Below are 10,487 nucleotides of genomic sequence, written 5' to 3' on the forward strand. Positions count from 1 at the left end.
CAGCGTTTATTGGGGTTAAGTAAACAACAAGCTTTCTTATTTACAGCCACACTGGATTTGGTGATGTGGAGATCAACATTTTCATTGATGCCCTCAGTTGGGATGCTGACATCCTTTAAGGTCATGACCTTGTTAGAAGAGCCTGACAACCTTGTCCCCCTCAGAGACCTGAACACTGATGAGTCATCACAAGTGATGCATCTCAATGGGGTGTTGTTGGTGGATAAATAAATACAACAAAAGCAGCAATGTTATGCGTGCCATTGCACACATTAAATTGCACTTATCTAATGTGGAAATAACGGCACATAATTGTTACATCATCTGTCAGCAACAAGCCAAAAGCTCCGTCTTCGCCACCCACACGACTATGCTGAAGCTGGAGTTGAAAACAATCTTCACTCTGGCCGTAGCGTTCGAAAAGCTCAGTTTTTAAGGACAAAAACCTCCGTATGCATGTGGATGAGAGGCCAAAACGCATAGAAAAATATGCGGTTGTCCTCGGGCCTCGGTTGTCTTTATAAGTTGATGTTTACATTGTACATTTTCAGCGGTACAGGACTGATAGGAGTAGCAGATACTGGCACACCTACAGCGCCCTCTTGCGGCTGTCGGTGTGAAAAAAACATAGATAAGCCACTCCGGAGTACAAGTCACAGGACCAGCCAAACCATGAAAAAAAATATATAATATATATATAAAAATAAATAATCATATAAACAAGTAAATGAATAAATAATACAAATAAAAGTAAATAAATTGTATTAATAAGCATATAAATTGCACATATTTTTTTTTGCCAAGAAATCAGATTTTAGGCTTTATCTATCGCCGTAAAAGTCTACTCGAGTGAACATATATTTTGTACAGTTGCATTCACTGTAGCTTACGCCCAGAAAACGTCGTATCCGGCATCACTCTCCAAAGGTTGAGTTCTGTCAACTAAAATATGCTGCTTTCTATCAAAAGCAAAGACTCTGGATCAAACTGTTTGTTAATGTGACGACAATGAAACTGAAACGTAGTAAAAACTCAAAAGGTTTTGGGTGTGTTTAATAGAAGAAGACTTGAATGAAGGCTTGCAAAACATACCGTTGTTCTTCATGTTGGTTTTCAGTGTATCATTGTGTTTACCGTACATGTAAGGCAGGATATGACTCAGTGACATTTTCCCGGAATTTGGGGGGAGGGTCCCTTTATGTCAGCCCCTGCATACATACTCTTGCATTATAGTTCATTTTATTAAGTAGACTTAAATGCAGTGAAAGTAAATCCATTTTACCATGTGCAGTGAGTTTGAATAATATTGTAGTAGTAGTTGTGCTATTTTAAGTGTTGTCTGTGTACAATTAAGCTATTATATAATATAAATGTAGGAATTGTACTCTTTAGTACTCAAGTATACAGTATCTGTTTTTAATTTCTACTTCACTTGTATCTCTGCGCAATATAATCAGCAATGAAAAGGCACAGTATGCTCACTGTAGACACACACACACACACACACACACACACACATACACATCAATCAACTATGGATTTGTTGTCATGGTGACAGGGAGATTAATTAAGGAGGAGATGCATATGATCACATCTGATGCCTTGACTGTCATTGCAAGCCAGTGTTGTTTGAGATAAAAGCACAATTAAACCAAAAAAGAGGTCCAAAAAACAGTTTTAATGCAACTACTCTACCATACTTCTACATGGCTTCTTGCTATCTCTGCCAAAAAGTCATCTGCACAGGTTTATGTGTTGGTCTACTTCCTGTCTACAGCTTTCCACAAATCCACTCAGATTTTGTGAACATTTTGGTGAAAATCACCACAACTGAACAACCTAAAAAAAGAATCATGTTTATTGTTAATTAAAGGTGAAAAAGCTGTAATGTCAAACTATCCATCCATCCATCCATCTTCTATGCCGCATATCCTCACTAGGGTCGTGGGTATGCTGGAGTCTATCCCAGCTGACTTTGGGCGAGAGGCGGGGTACACCCTGGCCTGGTCACCAGCCAATCGCAGGGCACATATAGACAAACAACCATTCACACTCACATTCATACCTATGAACAATTTTAGAGTCTCCAATTAACCCAACATGCATGTTTTTGGAATGTGGGAGGAAACCGGAGTACCCGGAGAAAACCCACGCACACACGGGGAGAACATGCAAACTCCACACAGAGATGATTCAAACCCAGATCTTCCCGATCTCCTGACTGTGTGGCCAACATGCTAACCACTAGGCCACGTTTGACAAGCTCCTTGAGAGTTCCCTTATAACTTCTGATAGGCTCCGGCTAAAGAAGGAGCTACTGAATTGCCAGCGGCGCAGCATTTAAACGATTAGTCGAGAATGATGTATAGTTTACATGAGAATGACCCTTGTAATATTTACTTAGATTGCCTATGTGGAAAAAGTTACTGAGTTTTTTTTTAAGTAAATGTTTCTCCAGATTTTTTTTTGTGTACTTCGACAGGCCATGTCTGCCCAGAAGGTGTGTGGCGGAAAAGCCATTTTTACTGTGACTTTTTCTCGATGCGGCATCAATTTGAGGCATCGTTCACACGAATGACGCACTTGCCGATAAATTGGGGCACAGCGTTTATTAGAGCGGCGGTCACTATACTGCGTACAGTAATCAGTGTCAAATTTGACCATATCAAGCTAAAATTTGTTGTGCAATTGGATGGGATTCAAACATTTTCTAAATGTATCTTTGATTGACACCTTTAAATGAACGTTATGGAGCTCCAGGAAAAACACAAAGAATGATGACCAAATCCATTTGGCCTCTTGATGCCAGACTAGAAACCCTCTCTTTATCTCCCATTAGCAATAAAAGCCAATATCCGCTCCAGCATCTACGGGAGGGGCTGACATGTGGCATTAATATGAATTATATGCACCTTAATATGCTTTACTTTGCCCCTGAGGCTTGAGGGAACAGGGCGTCATCCAGCTCTAATGACACCATGATGTATATATTATATGTATTTGGACCTTTATTTTCCCCTTTCTGTGTGCCTTCTGTGAGTGTGAGGGAGCGAGGGGCCATAGGTGAAGGTCCTGCACAGCTGCACAATGAGGAGTGGAGGGGGGTTGAGTGGGCGGGGGGGCGTGGAAGAAAGGAAGCAAGCCTGCAGGCATGGAGCATGAATTAATTACTTTTTAAATATGAGGCAGCAACACAAATATCATTAGATTGAAATATAACCTTTTTTTAGCAGATTTATTTTTTAGATGGGATTATTTGAAAGGTTTCCAGTTCTAGCAAGAACCTTGTTCTAAATGGCTAAGGTCAAATACACTGTCAAAAAATTAAGGTGAAAAATTGCAACACTTTTTCATTTTGCACTGTTGGATCTTAAGAAGGTTCTACATGCGAAAAGAAGAAATTTGGGCAACTGAGTAAGCAATTTATTGCAAACAATCATGAAAGTGAAATGGGCTGTTCATCTGCTGATCAAAAGTTTAAAATGACAGCCTTTAAAAGTCAAAATCTTGGCAAAAATGGGGATTCAATGTCATTTTCTGTCGGGTATTCACACTGTCATGATCTCTTGATGGCAAAGGCAAAAAAGCTTTCTCTCTTTGAAAGCAGACGGATTGCTGTCGCCACAAAATTGCCCGTTTGAATTGGCACAAGAGCACCAAACACGGGACATTGAGAGGTGGAAGAAAGTTATGTTCTCTCATGAGAAAAAATGGAATCTTGATGGTCGTGGTGGCTTCCATTGTTACTGGCATGACAAGGAGATCCGACCTGAGATGTTTTCCACACGGCACAGTCGGAGCGCCATCATGTTTGGGGGTGCTCTTCCTTCAATGAAACAATGGAGCTTTATGTTGTGCAGGGGCGTCAAACAGCAGCAGTGGAGATGTTGCAGGGGCATCCCTCAGGAATGAAGGCCCTCCTCTGTGTGGTAATGATTTCTTCAGAGGAGTAACCTCACTCTTTTGGACCATCCTGTGTGTTCCCCTGATCTAAATCTAACTGAGAACATTTGAGCATGGATGGCAAGGGAAGTTGACAAAAATAGACATCAGTTCCAGACCGTGGATGCCCTCCGTGAAGCCATCTTCACCACCCGGAATAATGTTCCCACTGGCATCAAGCATGCCCAAACCAGTATTTGAGGTGATTAACAAGAATGGCACAATTCCTCATTACTGACTTCTTTTTTGAACATTTTATTTCTATTTTAGGGGGGTTTCATTTTTTTTTTGAGCCATGGTCTTAAACTTTTGATCAGCTGATGAGCTTTTACACTTCATTACACTTCAATGAACATTTTTAAACTTCACTACGACGTTAAAACCAGGTGCCTTTTCATTTTGAATCATATCAGCACAAGCTGGCATAAGCAGGCTGAGGTCAAAATGTAAATCTGACGAATTTTCCCATTTTTTATTACGTTGAAGCGATGGCGCTATGGATTTTGCCAAACATCCCAGCAAGATCCCAAGAGAACCTGCGGTCAAACATTGAATCAGTACGTTTCCAGTGGTCTTCAAACATTTTATATTATGTCAAAGCAAGAATGCTATTCATTTTCAACACAGTGCAGGTCACACGAATAGTATTATTTCTTTAGCAATAGTTGTTTTTTCGTCATATATTGGAAGACATTTTCACCCTCAGATAATCGCGACTTGGTCAAAGCAGGAAACCGAGTGGTGTTATTCCAGAATGGACTGTTTTGGGCCTCATCAGCTCACGTATCGGGTATTTGTGGTCTCTGGTTGGTCTGAAACCCTTATTAAAAATCATGTGGAAGCCCGTACACACAAGCCCAGATTTTTCAACGCATTGGAGCAAGCAGCAAGGTGAGCTGGACTTTAATAATTGCTTCTACAGCTGCTCAGCCACTGTTCTTCATACTTTCCATACTTCATAGACGTCAGAGGGGACCTAAAGTAGCAGCGGTGTCACGTCTTGCTGCTACTTTTAAAGGTCACCATGGAGACGCTGTGTCTCTCATTGCCTGTAATAGGACTCAATGGGGCTCCAAATCAATGAAGTGTCCACACATTAACCAATGACCACGCATTGTTCCTCCCCTCATTTCCTGTTTGTTTATTAGTTTGTAGCTACAGCCTAATTACTGTACGTGGCGTGTAATGCCTACAGAGAGCATGTCTTAGCTAAACAGCCTGCAGGAAACACTCTTTCATGTGCTAATCAGCCGTTAATAGCTCCTCCGTATTGGCATATTGCTTCTATGAGAAGAAAAAGGAACTGAGCGTGTTTGGCGTCAGTATACGTGATTATGATGGCGATGGTGCGGGTTGCAATCACTGACAATCAGAAGTGAGTTGCATGCTGATTAGGTAGCCTGGAAAACAGAATGTTGTTCTTCTTATACCCTCGTCACACTAGAGATGGAATGAGCCAGGATGCCGTCGGAATAAAACATCCTAGTTTATTCCTGGACATTCAAAGGGCATTCTAAAAATCCTGACCGCATTCTGAGTGCATTACAAATATTAGGGCCCATTCTTGTGGCCGCCCCGGATGTGTTGAGCAACCGAAAACTTTAGAAGTGGATTAAAATTTGACAAATATTGAACGGCATTTGAAAGGTATTCTAACTGCACTCTACATTGACTACAGTCAACATATTTTTTTCGGTATTCCAACAGCATTACAAACATTGCATTTGGAAAAAAAAAACGCAGCCAGCCGCCGCTGAAACGTCACTAAGGTCGCCTATTGACATCATTTCATACGTCAAGGAAAAAAGGAGCCAAGCTCTACCAGCGGCAACTGGCACACCATGTCATTCCACCAAGGAAAAAAGGAGCCAAGCTCTACCACCAGCCGCTGGCACACCATGTCATTCCACCAAGGAAAAAAGGAGCCAAGCTCTACCACCAGCCGCTGGCACACCATGTCATTCCACCAAGGAAAAAAGGAGCCAAGCTCTACCACCAGCCGCTGGCACACCATGTCATTCCACCAATGAAAAAAGGCGCCAAGCTCTACCACCAGCCGCTGGCACACCATGTCATTCCACCAAGGAAAAAAGGAGTCAAGCTCTACCACCAGCCGCTGGCACACCATGTCATGCTGCCAAGGAAAAAAGGAGCCAAGCTCTACCACCAGCCGCTGGCACACCATGTCATTCCACCAAGGAAAAAAGGAGTCAAGCTCTACCACCAGCCGCTGGCACACCATGTCATGCTGCCAAGGAAAAAAGGAGCCAAGCTCTACCACCAGCCGCTGGCACACCATGTCATGCCGCCAAGGAAAAAAGGAGCCAAGCTTAACTCCGCCACTGGCCGCCGGTGTGGATAGCCCAGAGATGCTACAACCCAAGAAGCCCCTGTAGGGCCAGCTCCTATTCCTGATAATGCTGCACCTTCCGACTAGACTTTGGGCAGCAATCGAATGGCACTCGTACGGCGTTCAAAGCACTTTCTACATATTCTGACTGCGTTCTAACATTATTGATAATATTCCTACTGTGTTTGAGTCGAATGTGCAAGAGTGCTTCAAGACGGGTTTGAAACGCAATGGAAGTATTTGAATAGCAATTATACGAATTTTAAATCCTTTCCCGAATGTGGCGCGAATTTTGAAACTTTTTCATTTCGGCTGGTTCTGCTTGATTCGTGCTTAGTGTGACGGGGGCTTTACAGATTTACTTGATATCGCTTTGAAATGATAGACACTGTCACAATTCTTACAGCAACAGTATAGAAAGGTTTGACTTTAAAGCAACAGCTTCAGAATGATAATAGAGCTTCTGTCTTTCCTATGGCGACCCCACGTCACTTTTTTAATGCTGGTGGACCAGCCAGGGCAACTCTCATGTTGTGTTTGCCATGGAGCAAGATAACTTTCCTTACCATTACTTTGAAACGCATTGGTTTATTTTTATGCTGTTACTGTAAATGGAGATGAAAAAGCAGTAAATGAAGTCAGTATGTCAATTATAAGTGTCTTTAGTGTTGGTGGACCAGCCAGGACACTTGTCATGTTGTGTGAGTCATGGAGCAAGATAACGTTCCCTTTTCTACAGATTGCTTTCAAATACATTATTGTGTTTTATATTAAGCCTGCTACTGTCTATGGAGATGAAAAAAGCAATAAATGAAGCCAGTATGTGACATCTGGATGAAATACTTATGAGAGTTTCCTCATACAGAATGCAAGGTCGACCATGTATGAAATATTAAAATTGTAACACACAGCATGTAAAAGGCACACATAGCGCCACATTTGTGTAGAAATGACAATGTCCAGTGAAAAGCATGAGTAATCCCTCACCACTTTGCACTTCGAATTTTGCAGCTTCACGCTATCACTGTTTTTGAAAAATATATTAATTCGCAAATCATGCTGTATCGCGGTTCAATACGGCCTATTACTATTGAAAAATATATGCATATTTAAGCAATTTTTATGTATTTTCACCTAAATTAGCATACAAGCTTAAAAAAAATGCTAAATGAAGTAAAATCCAAATGTAAGGCATTCAGAAGATGCTTTAAAAAATGTTGTGATGACATGCAGTATTCTAAACTGGTCACTAGGTGTCAGTAATGTTACTGTAACATCCAACGAGACTCATAGGCACCAGACTTGATCGCCGAACAGGCTTTAATGGCGGCTTTGAATTATCTCGCAACAGGCACAATAATCCCTAATAAAAGTTATTGTTGCAGCCGAAACCCACACCAAGCTAAAAATCAACTCTGAACCCCCGCCGTCACTTCCTGTCTGCGCCCTACTCAGTTCCCCTAGGGAGCACATTTCCAGCAACACACACAAGCATGAGTCTTATTTATGTCTTAAATGGCTTATTTTCTGTTATTACGTTTTCTATATTGGGTAATACGCGTGTAAAGGTGTATTATTTCATATCTAGAATGCTCTAATGATGTTAAAAAACATATTTAGAAGGTCGTAAACAGGTTTTCTATGCTATAACTATGAAAATATTACATTTATAAATAAGGAAGTGTACTTCACGGAAATTCACTTATCACCGTCCGGTCTGGAACAAATTAACCGAGCTAAAGGAAGGATTGCTGTATGTCCAAAGACATTTTGTTTGTGTTGTTTCTCTGATAAAAACAGACTCTCCCAAAATTTGGAGGTACAGTACATGTTTTTATGGTGCAGTTATGATTGCTGAATACAAATAAAGATTATACATAATTAAAAAAATAGAAAAAAAGGAAAATAAAAAATATGAAAATACAAAAATTGCAAAAAAAAAAAGTCAATTAAAGAAATTCTTTAGGTTTATAGGTGAGCTGGAGCCCATCCCATAAAGATTTAAGATTGAAATACATAAATAACTTCTCCATGAAAAAGATCATATTTGGAGATACATGGCTTTTGCTGGATAGCGCCAATTTGCTTGAAAAAACAAAACAAAAATGAAAACAAATGATACGCGTTCGGGATGCAAAGCCTGAGGTCATGATGCCATACATATCTTTGTCCGTTATTACAGATATTTGGAGATACATGTTTTTCATTGGACAGTGGCAACCTGCTCAAACGGCGACAAAAAACAAAAGTAAAAAAAAAACAAACAAACATAAAAATACAAATATTTAAAAAAGTTAATCCTGAATAAGTCATGATTAAATAATGTATGCCTCTGTTTGGAGATAGGATAGGTACTTTTCAGCGACCAGCGCAAATCTGCTCAACCAGCATAACAAGTGAAATAAAAAAAATTAAATAAAATAATGCAAATACTTTCTGCTAATTTGAGATTGAAAAGCTGATGTCATGATGACATAAAATTCTCTCTCCGTTGGAGGCACTGACCCTTTACAGAGAAGCAGCGGCCATGCAAGTGTCCATATGTCCCACTCCCTTTGGTTTGTCACACATAATGACAGTGTCAGGCTTCTATTGTAAGCCAATGCATCCTCATTGTGCAGCTGGCAGTCAGAGTCACAGCAAACTAGTGCATCACTCTCCTCATCAGCAACTTAACGCAGCATCAGCATCTCAGCACCGTGTGCCCAACAAGGTGACCGGCATTCCTCACATAGATAACATCCTTGTCCAAAGCTTTAAATTGACACACACTTAAATGACAACTCCTTAAATACACACACACACACACATACGGAATGTGATACATATGCTATCTGTAGTAAGTGAGCCACCTCACTCCACTCCATCACTCCATTACTATTACCACCACTGTGCATGAATGACAAAATAAAGCATCCTTTTGTCTGATTGCGAGCCGCCCGCCTGCTGTCATATATCAAAAAGGAGGGACTCACCGTATGGCGACAGGAGCCAGGTGGTGTGAGCGGCGGCTGCAGTGGCGAAGGAATCCCCCTCCTCCTCTTCCTCCTATTCCTCTTCCTACCGGTGTGTGAAGTGTGTGTGTAGAGCTGATCCAGCAGATGCAGACTGGAGCCACCAATAGAAAGAGGCGAGAGGGTGTGTGAGGCACAGCAGAGGAGGGGTCTGATAGCATTACATCATGGGCGAGGGTTCTGCAGGGGGTGGGGGAAGGTGTGTGTCCTTGTATTTCCAGCACTGTAAATTTCCCTTTTTTGCAGGATGATTAACCATGTGCACACCTGCGTGGCATTATTTTGCCATGAAAGCTAAAGCTAGGTTCATTTAAAGTGTTGATAAGCGGGCTAGCAGTGAGGACATTGCACAAAATGTTCCTTTTTTCAAAGCTCTGATGATGAATGGCTCACTTGTCAGCGTGGACAAGCACTTGCTGACATTTCAGGTGCTGCCTCAAAATGCAAGAGTTTAGCCTGAAAAGAGAACAGCCATGGACTAAAACAATGACAGCTCAGGGTCATCCCAAGCAGCGCCTCACTCGGCTCCGTCTGTGGCCGTTTGACACCAAAGAATACGATAGCAGCCATGCAGGAAACATACTGATAAGGATGTCTCTTTCGCTCCCACTTTTCCCTCAGCAAAATGTTAACTAGCCAGGCATTCGCAGGCCTTGAATCAAGGTCAGAATGCACATGCAGACAACTTTTTAGACTGGAAGGCAACAGTTTGGAAGAGGGCAGACCTCCATCAGGCCTCAGTTGAATGTAATAGAATACCTCCCTTGTAGTCACTGCACAGCACAACACAAGATTAGCAACTCTGCTACATGCATAAATACAACTAAGAAAACATACATACAAAGAGTGGTGACTGAATGTGAGTGTGAAGGGTTGTTTGTCTACGTGTGCCCTGTGATTGGCTGGCGACCAGTCCGGGGTGTACCCCGCCTCTCGCCCATAAGTCAGCTGGAATAGGCTCCAGCATACCCCCGCGACCCTAATGAGGATAAGCGGCATGGAAAATGGATGGATGGATATACAGGGGTGTGAAAAAGTGTTTGCACACTTCCTGATTGAATTATTTTTGCCACATTTATGTTTGTCACACTTAAATGTTTCGGATCACCAAACAAATTCAAGTATTAGTCAATGACAACACAACTGCAAACAAACTGCAGTTTTTAAATGAAACCTTTTAT

At 41.5% G+C, this 10,487-nt stretch overlaps 1 protein-coding gene across 1 annotated transcript in view; it reads right to left on the reverse strand.

Annotated features, from left to right (window-relative positions):
- sema4bb (sema domain, immunoglobulin domain (Ig), transmembrane domain (TM) and short cytoplasmic domain, (semaphorin) 4Bb) overlaps positions 1 to 9,400 on the reverse strand; it is a 71,096-nt gene extending 61,696 nt beyond the window's left edge. The window contains exon 1 of the mRNA XM_054770216.1: positions 9,268 to 9,400. The gene's annotated coding sequence lies outside the window, so the exon portion shown is untranslated. The remainder of the gene's footprint in view (positions 1 to 9,267) is intronic.
- Positions 9,401 to 10,487: the final 1,087 nt, after the last annotated feature.

This window comes from Dunckerocampus dactyliophorus, chromosome 3 (assembly GCF_027744805.1).
Source record: "Dunckerocampus dactyliophorus isolate RoL2022-P2 chromosome 3, RoL_Ddac_1.1, whole genome shotgun sequence".
NCBI classification, from domain to species: Eukaryota; Metazoa; Chordata; class Actinopteri; order Syngnathiformes; family Syngnathidae; genus Dunckerocampus; species Dunckerocampus dactyliophorus.